At 60.6% G+C, this 19,795-nt stretch overlaps 2 non-coding genes across 2 annotated transcripts; both read right to left on the bottom strand.

The window, feature by feature from the left end:
- Positions 1–2,540: 2,540 nt before the first annotated feature.
- On the bottom strand, positions 2,541–2,659 carry LOC131868946 (5S ribosomal RNA). Its single transcript, XR_009367347.1, has one exon. It is a non-coding gene; the product is annotated as a 5S ribosomal RNA (ribosomal RNA).
- A 7,817-nt stretch (positions 2,660–10,476) lies between these two features.
- On the bottom strand, positions 10,477–10,595 carry LOC131868944 (5S ribosomal RNA). The gene has a single exon (XR_009367345.1). It is a non-coding gene; the product is annotated as a 5S ribosomal RNA (ribosomal RNA).
- Positions 10,596–19,795: the final 9,200 nt, after the last annotated feature.

Raw genomic sequence — 19,795 nt, 5'->3', positions numbered from 1 at the left:
CGGTTTGCCCCGGGTGCGCACCTCGCCTGCACCTTGGCCGGGGTGGGCACCTTGGCTGGGTTTGCCCAGGGTGCGCTCCGAAGCGGGGTTACTGGAGCGCCCCCTCTTTTTTTGTCAGAGCGTTTGGTGGGGTTTCTCGCATTGGCTCTTCCCAGGCCCGGTTGTTGGGTGCGCTCCCACCCTGGCGCGCGCGAAGTTGGAAGTTGGGTTAATTGCCCGGGCGCGCACCTTCGCCAGGGTGGGCACCTTGGTGCGCACACCTTGGCTGGGCTGCGCACCAGGGCGGGCTCAAGATGGCACCAGCATTCCCTTTTTCTCACTATCTTTCAAAACGGAAATTTTAAAATCTCGTTTTTTTTTTGCCTTTTATGGAAATTAGTGAAGGCATCGCATCAAAGGTGCGCACCTCGCTGCCCACCTTGGTGTGCTCCGAGGTGCCCACCACGGTGCACAACGCCGGTACGAACCCGGGAGCGCCCCGATGTGTGCTCCAAGGTGCGGCGTGCACGAAGTCGGACCCCGGTTTGCCCCGGGTGCGCACCTCGCGTGCACCTTGGTGCGCACACCTTGGCTGGGTTGCGCGGCCTGGTGGGCACCATGGTGCGCACCAAGGAGCGCTCCGAAGTGTGCTCCAAGGTGCGGCGTGCACGAAGTCGGAGCCCGGTTTGCCCCGGGTACGCACCTCGCGTGCACCTTCGCCGGGGTGGGCACCTCGGCTGGGTTGCGCGCCCTGGTGCGCACCAAGGAGCGCTCCGAAGTGTGCTCCAAGGTGCGGCGTGCACGAAGTCGGAGCCCGGTTTGCCCCGGGTGCGCACCTCGCGTGCACCTTCGGCGGGGTTGCGCGCCCTGGTGGGCACCATGGTGCGCACCAAGGAGCGCTCCGAAGTGTGCTCCAAGGTGCGGCGTGCACGAAGTCGGAGCCCGGTTTGCCCCGGGTGCGCACCTCGCGTGCACCTTCGGCGGGGTTGCGCGCCCTGGTGGGCACCATGGTGCGCACCAAGGAGCGCTCCGAAGTGTGCTCCAAGGTGCGGCGTGCACGAAGTCGGAGCCCGGTTTGCCCCGGGTGCGCACCTCGCGTGCACCTTCGCCGCGGTGGGCACCATGGCGTGCACGAAGTCGGAGCCCGGTTTGCCCCGGGTGCGCACCTCGCGTGCACCTTCGCCGGGGTGGGCACCTCGGCTGGGTTGCGCGCCCTGGTGCGCACCAAGGAGCGCTCCGAAGTGTGCTCCAAGGTGCGGCGTGCACGAAGTCGGAGCCCGGTTTGCCCCGGGTGCGCACCTCGCGTGCACCTTCGCCAGGGTGGGCACCTCGGTGCGCACACCTTCTCAATGTTTTCTTGCCTTTTCTGGAAATTGGTGAAGGCAGCGCATCAAAGGTGCGCACCTCGGTGTGCTCCGAGGTGCGAACCCGAGAGCGCTCCGAGGTGCCCACGAAGTCGAAAGTCGGGTTAATTGCATTGTTTTCCCCGGGTGCGCTCCGAGGTGCGCAACATCGGCGCGCACCAAGGAGGGCTCCGAAGTGTGCTCCAAGGTGCGCACGATGGCGTGCACCTCTGGTGCGCACGATTCGGAGCTCGGTTTGACCGGGGTGCGCACACCTTGGCTGGGTTGCGCACCTTTTGTGCGCTCCAAGGTGCGCATGAAGTCGGAGCTCGGTTTGCCCCGGGTGCGCACCTTCGCCAGGGTGCGCACCTTGATGCGCACGCCTTGGCTGGGCTGCGCACCTTGGTGGGCGCCATGGTGCGCACCTTTCGTGCGCTCCAAGGTGCGCACGAAGTCGGAGCTCGGTTTGCCCCGGGTGCGCACCTTGGTGGGCGCCATGGTGCACTCCGAGGTGCCCAAGATTGGTGCGCACCAAGGAGCGCTCCGAAGTGCGCTCCAAGGTGCGCGCGAAGTCGAAAGTTGGGTTAATTGTCCGGTTTGCCTCGGGTGCGCACCTTGCGTGCACCTTCGCCAGGGTGGGCGCCTTGGTGCGCACACCTTGGCTGGGCTGCGCACACCTTGGCACCCGCGTTTCCTTCATTTTAAATTTTTTTTTTTTACAATCTCTCAAGTGGGAAATTCTATAATCTCAACTTTTTTTGCCTTTTCAGGAAACTTTTGAATGGAGCGCATCATTGGTGCGCTCCGAAGTGTGCTCCAAAGCTCTCTCCAGCTGCGTGCACCTGCCCCGGCCGCGCACCCGGCCCCGCCCAGCTTCGCTCACCTGTCCCGGGCGTCTGGTGCGGAACCTTAGAGTAAGAAACATCACCGTGCACCTTGGCCAACGTGCGCGACTCGACCGAGCGCGCACTGGCCGAGGTGCACACCGATTTCACCTGGGTGCGCGCGCAGCACCTCGGGCGCACCGGGGTGCGCGCACAACGCCCGGGTTGCACCGTGGCCTGTGTGCTCGGGGCGCCTCGGGTGCGCGCTCGGTGTCGCCCCCGCGCGCGCGGTAGTGCGGGCAGCGCACCCCGGCCCGGCCCGGCCCCGACGAGAACGCAAACGGGCAAAAGGTTTATTCAAATAGCATTGCGATGCCCGGCGAAAAACTAAAAAAGGGTGCAACACCGGGACTTCCCGGGAGGTCACCCATCCCAGTACTACTCCGGCCCAAGCGCGCTTAACTGCGGAGTTCTGATGGGATCCGGTGCACTAACGCTGGTATGATCGCACCCGTTATGAGCTTGTCGCAGTGTGTACTTAGCAAACCGCGACCCACGTGCGAATCCACCCCGGCCACCCACCCCCGTCGAGGTGCACACCCTCCCTCGCGAAGTGCGCCCCGTTCGCCAAGTGTGAGCCCTGCCCGGGTGCGCGCACCTTGCTAGGGCGTCGGGTGTGCACCCGGCCCGGCCTACGTGCGTGCACCTGTAGGGGGCGTCGTGTGCGTGCAGTGTCCCGTCTGCAACGCGGTGCCCACACACCACCTCGGGCGCAACGACCTGCGCTCACATGTGGGCCGAGTGCACCTTGGTGCATGTTCGGGGCGCCTCGGGTGCACGCTCGATCTTGCCCCGGTGCACCAAGGCGCTCGGTTTGCCCCGGGTGCGCACTTGGTGCAAGGTGGGCACCCAAAATAGGGATCAAGCACCAAAACACAAGTTTCGGGATGCAAAATGGGACCCAAGGACCACAAATGCGTTCCAAGACCCATGATGGGTCCACGAGAACAAAAATGTGTTCCGAGACTTAATAAACAAATATTGGGTTTTAGGAGAAGAAACATGCTCTGATGCCCAAAACGAGAATCGACCCCGAAAAGGCCACAGGCCAAAAGTGGGATGCGAGACAAAAAAAAATGGGACCCGAGGACCAAAATTGGGTTCCCAGGTCGAAGACAGGGCAACCGGACAAGAAACGACCTCTAAGGCTCGAAATGAGTCCCGACGACTAAAACTTGACAAGAAGCACCCATCAGGCACCCAACTCGACACCCATGGGATGCCGACCCACCCGGGCTTCCACCTAGCACACCTTGGCACCCACCCACCCTCGCACCCAACCTCGCACCCAACTTAGCACCTTTGAACCCACATTGGCACTCACCCTGACCCTGGCACCTTGGAACCCACATTGGCACTCACCTTGACCCTGGCACCCACCTTTGCACTCACCTTGGGACCCACCCTGGCTCCCACCTCGGCACCCACCCAGACACCCACCTTGGTTCCTTGGCACCCACCTTGGATCCTTGGCACCCACCCCGACACCCACCTTGGCACGCAACTTGGCTACTTGCCACCCACCTTGGCTCCTTGACGCCCACCCCGACAACCACCCCGTGACCTACCCTGGCTAGGGTTGGTGCACACCCACCCTGGTGCCCACCTTGGCACCCACCCTATGACCCACCTTGGCACGCACCTTAGTACCCACCCCGTTACCCACCCTAGGACCCACCCCGTGACCCACCTTGGCCAGGGTGGGTGCCTTGGTGCGCACAACTTGCCTGGGCTGCACACCAGGGCGGGCTCAAGATGGCACCCGCGTTCCGTTTTTTTCACTATCTTTCAAAACGGAAATTTTAAAATCTCATTTTTTTCTTTTTTTTGCCTTTTCTGGAAATTAGTGAAGGCAGCGCATCAAAGGTGCGCAATGCTGGTGCGAACCCGGGAGCGCTCCGATGTGTGCTCCAAGGTGCGGCGTGCACGAAGTCCGAGCCCGGTTTGCCCCGGGTGCGCACCTCGCGTGCACCTTCGCCGGGGTGAGCACCTTGGCTGGGTTGCGCGCCCTGGTGCGTACCAAGGAGCGCTCTGAAGTGTGCTCCAAGGTGCGGCGTGCACGAAGTCGGAGCCCGGTTTGCCCCGGGTGTGCACCTCGGGTGCGCACCTCGCGTGCACCTTCGCTGCGGTGGGCACCTTGGCTGGGTTGCGCGCCTTGGTGGGCACCATGCAGTGCACGAAGTCGGAGCCCGGTTTGCCCCGGGCGCGCACCTCCGCCAGGGTGGGCACCTTGGTGCGCACAACTTGCCTGGGCTGCGCATCAGGAAGGGCTCAAGATGGCACCCGCGTTCCGTTTTTTTCACTATCTTTCAGAACGGAAATTTTAAAATATCGTTTTTTTTTGCCTTTTCTGGAAATTAGTGAAGGCAGCGCATCAAAGGTGCGCAACGCTGGTGCGAACCTGGGAGCGCTCCGATGTGTGCTCCAAGGTGCGGCGTGCACGAAGTCGGAGCCCGGTTTGCCTCGGGTGCGCCCTGGTGGGCACCATGGTGCGCACCAAGGAGCGCTCCGAAGTGTGCTCCAAGGTGCGGCCTGCACGAAGTCGGAGCCCGGTTTGCCCCGGGTGTGCACCTCGGGTGGGCACCTTGGTGCGCATGCCTTGCCTGGGCTGCGCACCAGGGCGGGCTCAAGATGGCACCCGCGTTCCTTTTTTTTCACTATCTTTCAAAACGGAAATTTTAAAATCTCATTTTTTTTTGCCTTTTTCTGGAAATTAGTGAAGGCAGCGCATCAAAGGTGCGCACCTCGCTGCCCACCACGGTGCGCAACGCCGGTGGGCACCCGGGAGTGCTTCGAAGTGTGCTCCAAGGTGCTGCGTGCACGTTGTCGGAGCCCGGTTTGCCCCGGGTGCGCACCTCGCGTGCACCTTCGTCGGGGTGGGCACCTTGGCTTGGTTTGCCCCGGTTGCGCTCCGAAGCGGGGTTATTGGAGCGCCGCCTCTTTTTTTGTCGGAGCGTTTGGTGGGGTTTCTCGCATTGGCTCTTCCGAGGCCCGGTTGCCACCCTGGCGCGCACGAAGTCGGAAGTAGGGTTAATTGCCCGGGTGCGCACCTTTGCCAGGGTGGCACCTTACCTGGGCTGCGCACCAGGGCGGGCTCAAGATGGCACGCGCGTTCCGTTTTTTTCACTATCTTTCAAAACGGAAATTTTAAAATCTCCTTTTTTTTTTGCCTTTTCTGGAAATTAGTGAAGGCAGCGCATCAAAGGTGCGCACCTCGCTGCCCACCTTGGTGTGCTCTGAGGTGCGCACCCGGGAGCGCTACGAAGTGTGCTCCAAGGTGCGGCGTGCACGTTGTCGGAGCCCGGTTTGCCCCGGGTGCGCACCTCGCCTGCACCTTGGCCGGGGTGGGCACCTTGGCTGGGTTTGCCCAGGGTGCGCTCCGAAGCGGGGTTACTGGAGCGCCCCCTCTTTTTTTGTCAGAGAGTTTGGTGGGGTTTCTCGCATTGGCTCTTCCCAGGCCCGGTTGTTGGGTGCGCTCCCACCCTGGCGCGCGCGAAGTTGGAAGTTGGGTTAATTGCCCGGGCGCGCACCTTCGCCAGGGTGGGCACCTTGGTGCGCAAACCTTGGCTGGGCTGCGCACCAGGGCGGGCTCAAGATGGCACCAGCATTCCCTTTTTCTCACTATCTTTCAAAACGGAAATTTTAAAATCTCGTTTTTTTTTTGCCTTTTATGGAAATTAGTGAAGGCATCGCATCAAAGGTGCGCACCTCGCTGCCCACCTTGGTGTGCTCCGAGGTGCCCACCACGGTGCGCAACGCCGGTGCGAACCCGGGAGCGCCCCGATGTGTGCTCCAAGGTGCGGCGTGCACGAAGTCGGACCCCGGTTTGCCCCGGGTGCGCACCTCGCGTGCACCTTGGTGCGCACACCTTGGCTGGGTTGCGCGGCCTGGTGGGCACCATGGTGCGCACCAAGGAGCGCTCCGAAGTGTGCTCCAAGGTGCGGCGTGCACGAAGTCGGAGCCCGGTTTGCCCCGGGTGCGCACCTTCGCCGCGGTGGGCACCATGGCGTGCACGAAGTCGGAGCCCGGTTTGCCCCGGGTGCGCACCTCGCGTGCACCTTCGCCGGGGTGGGCACCTCGGCTGGGTTGCGCGCCCTGGTGCGCACCAAGGAGCGCTCTGAAGTGTGCTCCAAGGTGCGGCGTGCACGAAGTCGGAGCCCGGTTTGCCCCGGGTGTGCACCTCGGGTGCGCACCTCGCGTGCACCTTCGCTGCGGTGGGCACCTTGGCTGGGTTGCGCGCCTTGGTGGGCACCATGCAGTGCACGAAGTCGGAGCCCGGATTGCCCCGGGCGCGCACCTCCGCCAGGGTGGGCACCTTGGTGCGCACAACTTGCCTGGGCTGCGCACCAGGAAGGGCTCAAGATGGCACCCGCGTTCCGTTTTTTTCACTATCTTTCAGAACGGAAATTTTAAAATCTCGTTTTTTTTTGCCTTTTCTGGAAATTAGTGAAGGCAGCGCATCAAAGGTGCGCAACGCTGGTGCGAACCTGGGAGCGCTCCGATGTGTGCTCCAAGGTGCGGCGTGCACGAAGTCGGACCCCGGTTTGCCCCGGGTGCGCACCTCGCGTGCACCTTGGTGCGCACACCTTGGCTGGGTTGCGCGCCCTGGTGGGCACCATGGTGCGCACCAAGGAGCGCTCCGAAGTGTGCTCCAAGGTGCGGCGTGCACGAAGTCGGAGCCCGGTTTGCCCCGGGTGCGCACCTCGCGTGCACCTTCGCCGCGGTGGGCACCATGGCGTGCACGAAGTCGGAGCCCGGTTTGCCCCGGGTGCGCACCTCGCGTGCACCTTCGCCGGGGTGGGCACCTTGGTGTGCAGACCTTGGCTGGGTTGCGCGCCCTGGTGGGCACCATGGTGCGCACCAAGGAGCGCTCCGAAGTGTGCTCCAAGGTGCGGCCTGCACGAAGTCGGAGCCCGGTTTGCCCCGGGTGTGCACCTCGGGTGGGCACCTTGGTGCGCATGCCTTGCCTGGGCTGCGCACCAGGGCGGGCTCAAGATGGCACCCGCGTTCCTTTTTTTTCACTATCTTTCAAAACGGAAATTTTAAAATCTCATTTTTTTTTGCCTTTTTCTGGAAATTAGTGAAGGCAGCGCATCAAAGGTGCGCACCTCGCTGCCCACCACGGTGCGCAACGCCGGTGGGCACCCGGGAGTGCTTCGAAGTGTGCTCCAAGGTGCTGCGTGCACGTTGTCGGAGCCCGGTTTGCCCCGGGTGCGCACCTCGCGTGCACCTTCGTCGGGGTGGGCACCTTGGCTGGGTTTGCCCCGGCTGCGCTCCGAAGCGGGGTTATTGGAGCGCCGCCTCTTTTTTTGTCGGAGCGTTTGGTGGGGTTTCTCGCATTGGCTCTTCCGAGGCCCGGTTGCCACCCTGGCGCGCACGAAGTCGGAAGTAGGGTTAATTGCCCGGGTGCGCACCTTTGCCAGGGTGGGCACCTTACCTGGGCTGCGCACCAGGGCGGGCTCAAGATGGCACGCGCGTTCCGTTTTTTTCACTATCTTTCAAAACGGAAATTTTAAAATCTCCTTTTTTTTTTGCCTTTTCTGGAAATTAGTGAAGGCAGCGCATCAAAGGTGCGCACCTCGCTGCCCACCTTGGTGTGCTCTGAGGTGCGCACCCGGGAGCGCTACGAAGTGTGCTCCAAGGTGCGGCGTGCACGTTGTCGGAGCCCGGTTTGCCCCGGGTGCGCACCTCGCCTGCACCTTGGCCGGGGTGGGCACCTTGGCTGGGTTTGCCCAGGGTGCGCTCCGAAGCGGGGTTACTGGAGCGCCCCCTCTTTTTTTGTCAGAGCGTTTGGTGGGGTTTCTCGCATTGGCTCTTCCCAGGCCCGGTTGTTGGGTGCGCTCCCACCCTGGCGCGCGCGAAGTTGGAAGTTGGATTAATTGCCCGGGCGCGCACCTTCGCCAGGGTGGGCACCTTGGTGCGCACACCTTGGCTGGGCTGCGCACCAGGGCGGGCTCAAGATGGCACCAGCATTCCCTTTTTCTCACTATCTTTCAAAACGGAAATTTTAAAATCTCGTTTTTTTTTTGCCTTTTATGGAAATTAGTGAAGGCATCGCATCAAAGGTGCGCACCTCGCTGCCCACCTTGGTGTGCTCCGAGGTGCCCACCACGGTGCGCAACGCCGGTGCGAACCCGGGAGCGCCCTGATGTGTGCTCCAAGGTGCGGCGTGCACGAAGTCGGACCCCGGTTTGCCCCGGGTGCGCACCTCGCGTGCACCTTGGTGCGCACACCTTGGCTGGGTTGCGCGGCCTGGTGGGCACCATGGTGCGCACCAAGGAGCGCTCCGAAGTGTGCTCCAAGGTGCGGCGTGCACGAAGTCGGAGCCCGGTTTGCCCCGGGTACGCACCTCGCGTGCACCTTCGCCGGGGTGGGCACCTCGGCTGGGTTGCGCGCCCTGGTGCGCACCAAGGAGCGCTCCGAAGTGTGCTCCAAGGTGCGGCGTGCACGAAGTCGGAGCCCGGTTTGCCCCGGGTGCGCACCTTCGCCGCGGTGCGCACCATGGCGTGCACGAAGTCGGAGCCCGGTTTGCCCCGGGTGCGCACCTCGCGTGCACCTTCGGCGGGGTTGCGCGCCCTGGTGGGCACCATGGTGCGCACCAAGGAGCGCTCCGAAGTGTGCTCCAAGGTGCGGCGTGCACGAAGTCGGAGCCCGGTTTGCCCCGGGTGCGCACCTCGCGTGCACCTTCGGCGGGGTTGCGCGCCCTGGTGGGCACCATGGTGCGCACCAAGGAGCGCTCCGAAGTGTGCTCCAAGGTGCGGCGTGCACGAAGTCGGAGCCCGGTTTGCCCCGGGTGCGCACCTCGCGTGCACCTTCGCCGCGGTGGGCACCATGGCGTGCACGAAGTCGGAGCCCGGTTTGCCCCGGGTGCGCACCTCGCGTGCACCTTCGCCGGGGTGGGCACCTCGGCTGGGTTGCGCGCCCTGGTGCGCACCAAGGAGCGCTCCGAAGTGTGCTCCAAGGTGCGGCGTGCACGAAGTCGGAGCCCGGTTTGCCCCGGGTGCGCACCTCGCGTGCACCTTCGCCAGGGTGGGCACCTCGGTGCGCACACCTTCTCAATGTTTTCTTGCCTTTTCTGGAAATTGGTGAAGGCAGCGCATCAAAGGTGCGCACCTCGGTGTGCTCCGAGGTGCGAACCCGAGAGCGCTCCGAGGTGCCCACGAAGTCGAAAGTCGGGTTAATTGCATTGTTTTCCCCGGGTGCGCTCCGAGGTGCGCAACATCGGCGCGCACCAAGGAGGGCTCCGAAGTGTGCTCCAAGGTGCGCACGATGGCGTGCACCTCTGGTGCGCACGATTCGGAGCTCGGTTTGACCGGGGTGCGCACACCTTGGCTGGGTTGCGCACCTTTTGTGCGCTCCAAGGTGCGCACGAAGTCGGAGCTCGGTTTGCCCCGGGTGCGCACCTTCGCCAGGGTGCGCACCTTGATGCGCACGCCTTGGCTGGGCTGCGCACCTTGGTGGGCGCCATGGTGCGCACCTTTCGTGCGCTCCAAGGTGCGCACGAAGTCGGAGCTCGGTTTGCCCCGGGTGCGCACCTTGGTGGGCGCCATGGTGCACTCCGAGGTGCCCAAGATTGGTGCGCACCAAGGAGCGCTCCGAAGTGCGCTCCAAGGTGCGCGCGAAGTCGAAAGTTGGGTTAATTGTCCGGTTTGCCTCGGGTGCGCACCTTGCGTGCACCTTCGCCAGGGTGGGCGCCTTGGTGCGCACACCTTGGCTGGGCTGCGCACACCTTGGCACCCGCGTTTCCTTCATTTTAAATTTTTTTTTTTTACAATCTCTCAAGTGGGAAATTCTATAATCTCAACTTTTTTTGCCTTTTCAGGAAACTTTTGAATGGAGCGCATCATTGGTGCGCTCCGAAGTGTGCTCCAAAGCTCTCTCCAGCTGCGTGCACCTGCCCCGGCCGCGCACCCGGCCCCGCCCAGCTTCGCTCACCTGTCCCGGGCGTCTGGTGCGGAACCTTAGAGTAAGAAACATCACCGTGCACCTTGGCCAACGTGCGCGACTCGACCGAGCGCGCACTGGCCGAGGTGCACACCGATTTCACCTGGGTGCGCGCGCAGCACCTCGGGCGCACCGGGGTGCGCGCACAACGCCCGGGTTGCACCGTGGCCTGTGTGCTCGGGGTGCCTCGGGTGCGCGCTCGGTGTCGCCCCCGCGCGCGCGGTAGTGCGGGCAGCGCACCCCGGCCCGGCCCGGCCCCGACGAGAACGCAAACGGGCAAAAGGTTTATTCAAATAGCATTGCGACGCCCGGCGAAAAACTAAAAAAGGGTGCAACACCGAGACTTCCCGGGAGGTCACCCATCCCAGTACTACTCCGGCCCAAGCGCGCTTAACTGCGGAGTTCTGATGGGATCCGGTGCACTAATGCTGGTATGATCGCACCCGTTATGAGCTTGTCGCAGTGTGTACTTAGCAAACCGCGACCCACGTGCGAATCCACCCCGGCCACCCACCCCCGTCGAGGTGCACACCCTCCCTCGCGAAGTGCGCCCCGTTCGCCAAGTGTGAGCCCTGCCCGGGTGCGCGCACCTTGCTAGGGCGTCGGGTGTGCACCCGGCCCGGCCTACGTGCGTGCACCTGGAGGGGGCGTCGTGTGCGTGCAGTGTCCCGTCTGCAACGCGGTGCCCACACACCACCTCGGGCGCAACGACCTGCGCTCACATGTGGGCCGAGTGCACCTTGGTGCATGTTCGGGGCGCCTCGGGTGCACGCTCGATCTTGCCCCGGTGCACCAAGGCGCTCGGTTTGCCCCGGGTGCGCACTTGGTGCAAGGTGGGCACCCAAAATAGGGATCAAGCACCAAAACACAAGTTTCGGGATGCAAAATGGGACCCAAGGACCACAAATGCGTTCCAAGACCCATGATGGGTCCACGAGAACAAAAATGTGTTCCGAGACTTAATAAACAAATATTGGGTTTTAGGAGAAGAAACATGCTCTGATGCCCAAAACGAGAATCGACCCCGAAAAGGCCACAGGCCAAAAGTGGGATGCGAGACAAAAAAAAATGGGACCCGAGGACCAAAATTGGGTTCCCAGGTCGAAGACAGGGCAACCGGACAAGAAACGACCTCTAAGGCTCGAAATGAGTCCCGACGACTAAAACTTGACAAGAAGCACCCATCAGGCACCCAACTCGACACCCATGGGATGCCGACCCACCCGGGCTTCCACCTAGCACACCTTGGCACCCACCCACCCTCGCACCCAACCTCGCACCCAACTTAGCACCTTTGAACCCACATTGGCACTCACCCTGACCCTGGCACCTTGGAACCCACATTGGCACTCACCTTGACCCTGGCACCCACCTTTGCACTCACCTTGGGACCCACCCTGGCTCCCACCTCGGCACCCACCCAGACACCCACCTTGGTTCCTTGGCACCCACCTTGGATCCTTGGCACCCACCCCGACACCCACCTTGGCACGCAACTTGGCTACTTGCCACCCACCTTGGCTCCTTGACGCCCACCCCGACAACCACCCCGTGACCTACCCTGGCTAGGGTTGGTGCACACCCACCCTGGTGCCCACCTTGGCACCCACCCTATGACCCACCTTGGCACGCACCTTAGTACCCACCCCGTTACCCACCCTAGGACCCACCCCGTGACCCACCTTGGCCAGGGTGGGTGCACCCACCCTGGTGCCCACCTTGGCACCCACCCATCCTAGCACCCAGCCTGTGACCGGGCTTGGAACCCAACCTTGCACCCGCACCCGTCTTGGCCAGTGTGGGTGCGCACCCATCCTGGCACCCACGTTGTGACACACCCTTTAACCCACGCACCCTAGCACCCACGTTGGCACCCACCTTGGAACCCAACCTAGCAACTTGGCACCCACCCCGTGACCCACCTTGGCATCCACCATAGCAGTCGCCGACTTGGCACCCACCTCGGCACCCACCTTGACACTTGTGGACCCACCTTGCCACTCACCCTAGCATCGACCCATCCTAGCACCCACCCTGGCACCTTTGCACCCTAGCACTCACCCATCCTAGCACCTAACCTGTGACCCACCTTGACACTCACCCTCGCACCCACCTTGGAACCCAACCTAGCACCCACCCACCCTGACACCAACCCTAGCACCTACCCACCCTTGCACCCACCCTGTGACCCATCTTGGCACCCACCCATCCTACCACTCAACCTATCACCCACCTTCTCACCCACCTTGGCATCCACCTTAGCACCCACCCACACTGGCACCTTGGCACCCACCTCGGGCAAGGTGGGTGCACACCCACCCTGGCACCCAATTTAGAACCCACCGAGCATGTTACCCACCTTGGCACCCACATTGCAGCCCACCCTAGTACCCACCCTATGACCCACATTGGCATCCACACCCTAGCACCCAGGCACCTCGACACCCGCCTTGACACCCACCCTAGCACTGAACCTGTGACCCACCTTGGAACTCACCCTAGAACTCACCCACCCTGTGAACCACCTTGGCATCCACCTTAGCACCCACCCACCTTGGCACCCACTCTAGCACTCACCCATCCTAACACCCAACTTGTTACCCACCTTGGCACCCGCCCTCGCGTCCACCTTGAAACCCACCCTAGCACCCACCCACGCAGGAGCCCACCTTGGCACCCAACCTAACACCCACGCATCCTGGCACCCAACTTGTGACCCACCTTGGAACCCACCCTAGTACCCACCTTTGAACCCACTATATCACCAACCCACCTTGGCACCCACCCTATGACCCTCTTTGGAATCCACCCTAGCACGCACCCACCCTGGCACCCACCATGGAGCGCACCCTAGCACCCACCCACCTCGGCACGCACCTCAACACCCACCTTGGTGTGCGCACTGCGCCAACCTCTCAAAGACCCTATGTGGTGCGCTCCAAAGTGTACACCTTTGGTGCGCTCCAAGGTGCGCACCTTTGGTGCACACCGAGGTGCACACCAAAGTGTGCACCGAGGTGAGCACCAAAGTGCACTCCAGGGTGCACACCAAGGCGTGCACCTTTGGTGCGGTCAATGCAAACGAATTCGGAAGTTGGGGTCGATGTCCTAATCGCTGCTGCAGACTACACGTATGAGAATCGGACAAATAGCTTTATATAGGGGAGGTGTTGCGTTTGATGGGTCGACTCCCCTGGTTGTGTGCACTGCACCAACTTCAAAGACCCTGTCTTGTTTAAGAAGTCAAAAGTTGGGGTGGATGTCCTAATCATTGCTGCAGTCTACGCATGTATGAGAATCAGACAAATAGCTTATATAGGGGAGGTGTTGCATTCGGTGGGTTGACTCCCCTGGTTGTGCGCACTGCGCCAACCTCAAAGACCCCGCATAGCAGAAGAAGTCGGAAGTCGGATTTTGGTGAGCACCAAGGCGTGCACCTTTGGTGCGGTCAACGCAGACGAATTCAGAAGTTGGGGTGGATGTCCTAATCGTTGTTGCAGGCTACACATGTATGAGAATCAGACAAATAGCTTATATAGGGGAGGTGTTGGGTTTGATGGGTCAACTCCCTTGGTTGTGCGCATTACGCCAACCTCAAAGACCTTGTTTTCGTTAAGAAGTCAAAAGTTGGGGTCAATGTCCTAATGGCTCCTGCAGGCTACACATGTATGAGAATCGGACAAATAGCTTATATAGGGGAGGTGTTGGGTTTGATGGGTCGACTCCCCTGGTTGTGCGCATTACGTCAACCTCAAAGACCTTGTTTTCGTTAAGAAGTCAAAAGTTGGGGTCGATGTCCTAATTGCTCCTGTAGACTACACATGTATGAGAATCAGACAAATAGCTTATATAGGGGAGGTGTTGGGTTTGATGGGTTGACTCCCCTAGTTGTTCGCATTACACCAACCTCAAAGACCTTGTTTTCGTTTAGAAGCCGAAAGTTGGGGTCGATGTCCTAATTGCTCCTGCAGGCTACGCATGTATGAGAATCAGACAAATAGCTTATATAGGGGAGGTGTTGGGTTTGATGGGTCGACTCCCCTGGTTGTGCGCATTGCGCCAACCTCAAAGACCCTGCATTGCGGATGAAGTCGAAAGTCAGAGTTTGGTGTGCTACAAGGTGTGGTCGAAGGTGCTCACCTAGGTGTGCACCTTTGGAGCACAGGAAAAGTGCCCTCCAAAAGTGCGCACCTTTGGAGTGCACAAAAGTGCCCTCCAAAAGTGCGCACCTTTGGAGCGCAGAAAAGTGCCCTCCAAAAAGTGCCCTCCAAAAGTGCGCACCTTTGGAGCGCAGAAAAGTGCCCTCCAAAAAGTGCCCTCCAAAAGTGCGCACCTTTGGAGCGCAGAAAAGTGCCCTCCAAAAAGTGCCCTCCAAAAGTGCGCACCTTTGGAGCGCAGAAAAGTGCCCTCCAAAAAGTGCCCTCCAAAAGTGCGCACCTTTGGAGCGCAGAAAAGTGCCCTCCAAAAAGTGCCCTCCAAAAGTGCGCACCTTTGGAGCGCAGAAAAGTGCCCTCCAAAAAGTGCCCTCCAAAAGTGCGCACCTTTGGAGCGCAGAAAAGTGCCCTCCAAAAAGTGCCCTCCAAAAGTGCGCACCTTTGGAGCGCAGAAAAGTGCCCTCCAAAAAGTGCCCTCCAAAAGTGCGCACCTTTGGAGCGCAGAAAAGTGCCCTCCAAAAAGTGCCCTCCAAAAGTGCGCACCTTTGGAGCGCAGAAAAGTGCCCTCCAAAAGTGCGCACTTTTGGTGCGCACCAAGGCGCTGGTTCGGTCGTTGCAGGCGAGTTCGGAAGTTGGGGTCGATGTCCTGAGCGGAGGTGCAAACTACACAGGTGTCGGAATCGGACAAATAGCTTATATAGGGGAGGTGTATGCTTCGATGGGTCGACTCCCCAGGTTGAGCGCACCGCGCCAACCTCAAAGACCCTACGGTATGGATGAAGTCGGAAGTTGGGTCCGATGACCGATTCGATTAGTAGGTATGCTCATGAGGTCGGAATTTGGGTCCGATGACCTGCCATGTGCAGGAAGGCGAATGTTGACACTGTGCGTTGCAAGGTGCACACCAAGGCGCTGGTGCGGTCTTTTTAGTCGAGTTCGGAAGTTGGGGTCGATGTCCTGATCGGAGGTGCAAGCTACACAGGTGTGGGAATCGGACAAATAGCTTATATAGGGGAGGTGTATGCTTCGTTGGGTCGACTCCCCGGGTTGAGCGCACCGCGCCAACCTCAAAGACCCTACGGTATGGATGAAGTCGGAAGTTGGGTCCGATGACCGATTCGATATGTAGGCATACTCGCGAGGTCGGAATTTGGGTCCGATGACCTGCCACGTGCAGGAAGGCGAATGTTGGCACTGTGCGTTGCAAGGTGCGCACCAAGGCGCTGGTTCGGTCGTTGGAGGCGAGTTCGGAAGTTGGGGTCGATGTCTTGATCGGAGGTGCAAACTACACAGGTGTGGGAATCGGACAAATAGCTTATATAGGGGAGGTGTATGCTTCGTTGGGTCGACTCCCCGGGTTGAGCGCACCGCGCCAACCTCAAAGACCCTACGGTATGGATGAAGTCGGAAGTTGGGTCCGATGACCGATTCGATATGTAGGCATACTCGCGAGGTCGGAATTTGGGTCCGATGACCTGCCATGTGCAGGAAGGCGAATGTTGGGACTGTGCGTCGCAAGGTGCGCACCAAGGCGCTGGTGCCGTCGTTGCAGTCGAGTTCGGAAGTTGGGGTCGATGTCCTGGTCAGAGGTGCAAACTACACAGGTGTGGGAATCGGACAAATAGCTTATATAGGGGAGGTGTATGCTTCGATGGGTCGACTCCCTGGGTTGAGCGCACCGCGCCAACCTCAAAGACCCTACAGTATGGATGAAGTCGGAAGTTGGGTCCGATGACTGATTCGATACGTAGGCATATTGGCGAGGTCTGAATTTGTGTCCGATGACCTGCCATGCGCAGGAAGGCGGAATTTGGGTCCGATGACCGAGTTGATGGCGTGCCATGCGCAGAAAGGCGGAATTTGGGTCCGATGACCGAGTTGATGTTGATGGCCCGCCATGCACAGGAAGGCGGAATTTGGGTCCGATGACCGATTTGAAGGCGTGCCATACGCAAAAAGGCGGAGTTTGGGTCCGATGACCGAGTTGATATTGATGGCCCGCCATGCGCAGGAAGGCGGAATTTGGGTCCGATGACCTGACATACGCATGGAGTCCGACTCGGGGGCCGATGTTCGATTCGATGACTTGCATTGTGGGTAAAGTCGGAAGTTGTGGTCTTTGACCCGATTCGATGACCAGACTTCGGCTGCTTGAGAATCGGACAAATAACTTATATAGGGGAGGTAGTGTTCTCGAGCATCCTCCCCCCGTGCCCGTTTATGTCGATTGATGCTGGTGCTCGACTGGTTGGAGCGCTCGGATGCAAAAATCTTGCACCAGGATTTATCGATTGTGATGGACACGGCAAGTCTCCTGATTGCTATGCAGGAGCTCATCGTGAATCTCTATGCGGCCTTGGTATGGACTCGACCTGCGGAATGGTTCGGCAATGGTAGTCGCTCCAACACGTCCTTGCAATGGCCACAGAGGTGATTCGACTAGAGCTCCAGTCTAGCTTTTGGGTTGCTTGGCGGACTGGTATAGCCGCGATCGAGTTCCGGCCATGAACGTTTTAGATAGCTCTTGGGCTTTCTGGGACGGAAGTCGGAAGTTTGGGCTGTTGTCCGATTTGATGACCATTCTTCGGATGTGTGAGAATCGGACAAATAACTTATATAGGGGACTGTGTTGTCTCACGCAGCCCCCTCCGTGCCCCTCTATCTCGACCGATGTTGGTGCTTGAAAGGGTTGGGATCGCTCGGATTTATAAACGTGCACCACCATTTGTCGAGTGTGAGGGACGCGGCAGGTCTCCTAAATGCTATGCGGGCGCTCTCTGAGAATCTCTATCCGGCCTCGACACAGACTAGTCTTGCTGAATGGTTTGGCACTGGTAGTCGATCCAACACGTCGTTGTTGTGGCCGCCTAGGCGATTCGATTCGAGCCCCCGTCTAGCTTTTGGGTTGCTTGGCGGATTTTGCCCTATCCGCAAGTGAGCTCGGTCCCTAAACGTTCGAGAAACCCGATTGCTATGCGCCGACTCTCTTTCTTGCGAGCCTCCATCTAGCTTTTGGGTCTCTACGGAACGGAAGTCGGAATCTGGGACCGTTGTTTGATTCGACGAGGCAGACTACGGTTGTGCGAGAATCGGACAAATAACTTATATAGGGGAGGTGTTGATTGGAGCATTCTCCCCCGTGCCCCTCTAACTCGACCAATGCTGGCGCTCGAACGGTGGTAGCGCTCGGATTTTCATTGAGCGCCAGCATTGGTCGATTTAGAGGGGCATGCGAGATTCCCGAATGCTATGCGAGGGCTCTAACGGAAATGTCTATTGGTTTCGGTATGGATGCAATTGCGAGTGGTTCGGCAAAGGTAGTCGTTCCGATGCGTCCATGTCGTGGCCAAATCGATAATTCGATTTGAGCCCTCGTATAGCATTTGGGTCTCTCGATGTGATTCCGCATTCCAGTCCCTTTGGGCACTGCTTGAGCCGCATCCCAGGGGGTTCCCTTCCCAATAATCTGCCTCGCAACCCGATTGCTATGCGGTGAGGCTCCTCGGCCGCCTCGGAACTATCTGTGTATCAGACGCATCGCGGGATAAGGGGTTGGCAACGGTAGTCGCCCCAAGCGCGTCCGATGCTTGGACCATTCCGAGGCGGCCCCGAAGCCTCTTCCGTCTAGCCGTTGGGTCCTTCTCGCCGCATCCCTCGCCTCGCACCCCGATTGCTATGCGGTGAGGCTCCTCGGCCGCCTCGGAACTATCTGTGTATCGGACGCGTCGCGGGATAAGGGGTTGTCACTGGTAGTCGCCCCAAGCGCGTCCGATGCTTGGACCATTCCGAGGCGGCCCTGAAGCCTCTTCCGTCTAGCCGTTGGGTCCTTCTCGCCGCATCCCTCGCCTCGCACCCCGATTGCTATGCGGTGAGGCTCCTCGGCCGCCTCGGAACTATCTGTGTATCGGACGCGTCGCGGGATAAGGGGTTGTCATTGGTAGTCGCCCCAAGCGCGTCCGATGCTTGGACCATTCCGAGGCGGCCCTGAAGCCTCTTCCGTCTAGCCGTTGGGTCCTTCTCGCCGCATCCCTCGCCTCGCACCCCGATTGCTATGCGGTGAGGCTCCTCGGCCGCCTCGGAACTATCTGTGTATCGGACGCGTCGCGGGATAAGGGGTTGTCACTGGTAGTCGCCCCAAGCGCGTCCGATGCTTGGACCATTCCGAGGCGGCCCTGAAGCCTCTTCCGTCTAGCCGTTGGGTCCTTCTCGCCGCATCCCTCGCCTCGCACCCCGATTGCTATGCGGTGAGGCTCCTCGGCCGCCTCGGAACTATCTGTGTATCGGACGCGTCGCGGGATAAGGGGTTGTCACTGGTAGTCGCCCCAAGCGCGTTCGATGCTTGGACCATTCCGAGGCGGCCCTGAAGCCTCTTCCGTCTAGCCGTTGGGTCCTTCTCGCCGCATCCCTCGCCTCGCACCCCGATTGCTATGCGGTGAGGCTCCTCGGCCGCCTTGGAACTATCTGTGTATCGGACGCGTCGCGGGATAAGGGGTTGTCACTGGTAGTCGCCCCAAGCGCGTCCGATGCTTGGACCATTCCGAGGCGGACCCGAAGCCTCTTCCGTCTAGCCGTTGGGTCCTTCTCGCCGCATCCTTCGCCTCGCACCCCGATTGCTATGCGGTGAGGCTCCTCGGCCGCCTCGGAACTATCTGTGTATCGGACGCGTCGCGGGATAAGGGGTTGTCACTGGTAGTCGCCCCAAGCGCGTCCGATGCTTGGACCATTCCGAGGCGGACCCGAAGCCTCTTCCGTCTAGCCGTTGGGTCCTTCTCGCCGCATCCCTCGCCTCGCACCCCGATTGCTATGCGGTGAGGCTCCTCGGCCGCCTTGGAACTATCTGTGTATCGGACGCGTCGCGGGATAAGGGGTTGTCACTGGTAGTCGCCCCAAGCGCGTCCGATGCTTGGACCATTCCGAGGCGGACCCGAAGCCTCTTCCGTCTAGCCGTTGGGTCCTTCTCGCCGCATCCCTCGCCTCGCACCCCGATTGCTATGCGGTGAGGCTCCTCGGCCGCCTTGGAACTATCTGTGTATCGGACGCGTCGCGGGATAAGGGGTTGTCACTGGTAGTCGCCCCAAGCGCGTCCGATGCTTGGACCATTCCGAGGCGGACCCGAAGCCTCTTCCGTCTAGCCGTTGGGTCCTTCTCGCCGCATCCCTCGCCTCGCACCCCGATTGCTATGCGGTGAGGCTCCTCGGCCGCCTTGGAACTATCTGTGTATCGGACGCGTCGCGGGATAAGGGGTTGTCACTGGTAGTCGCCCCAAGCGCGTCCGATGCTTGGACCATTCCGAGGCGGCCCCGAAGCCTCTTCCGTCTAGCCGTTGGGTCCTTCTCGCCGCATCCCTCGCCTCGCACCCCGATTGCTATGCGGTGAGGCTCCTCGGCCGCCTTGGAACTATCTGTGTATCGGACGCGTCGCGGGATAAGGGGTTGTCACTGGTAGTCGCCCCAAGCGCGTCCGATGCTTGGACCATTCCGAGGCGGCCCCG

This window comes from Cryptomeria japonica, unplaced genomic scaffold (genome assembly GCF_030272615.1).
Source record: "Cryptomeria japonica unplaced genomic scaffold, Sugi_1.0 HiC_scaffold_225, whole genome shotgun sequence".
Lineage (NCBI taxonomy): Eukaryota > Viridiplantae > Streptophyta > Pinopsida > Cupressales > Cupressaceae > Cryptomeria > Cryptomeria japonica.
Note: the sequence above shows the minus strand (reverse complement) of the source record. Positions and strands in the feature narration are given on the sequence as shown.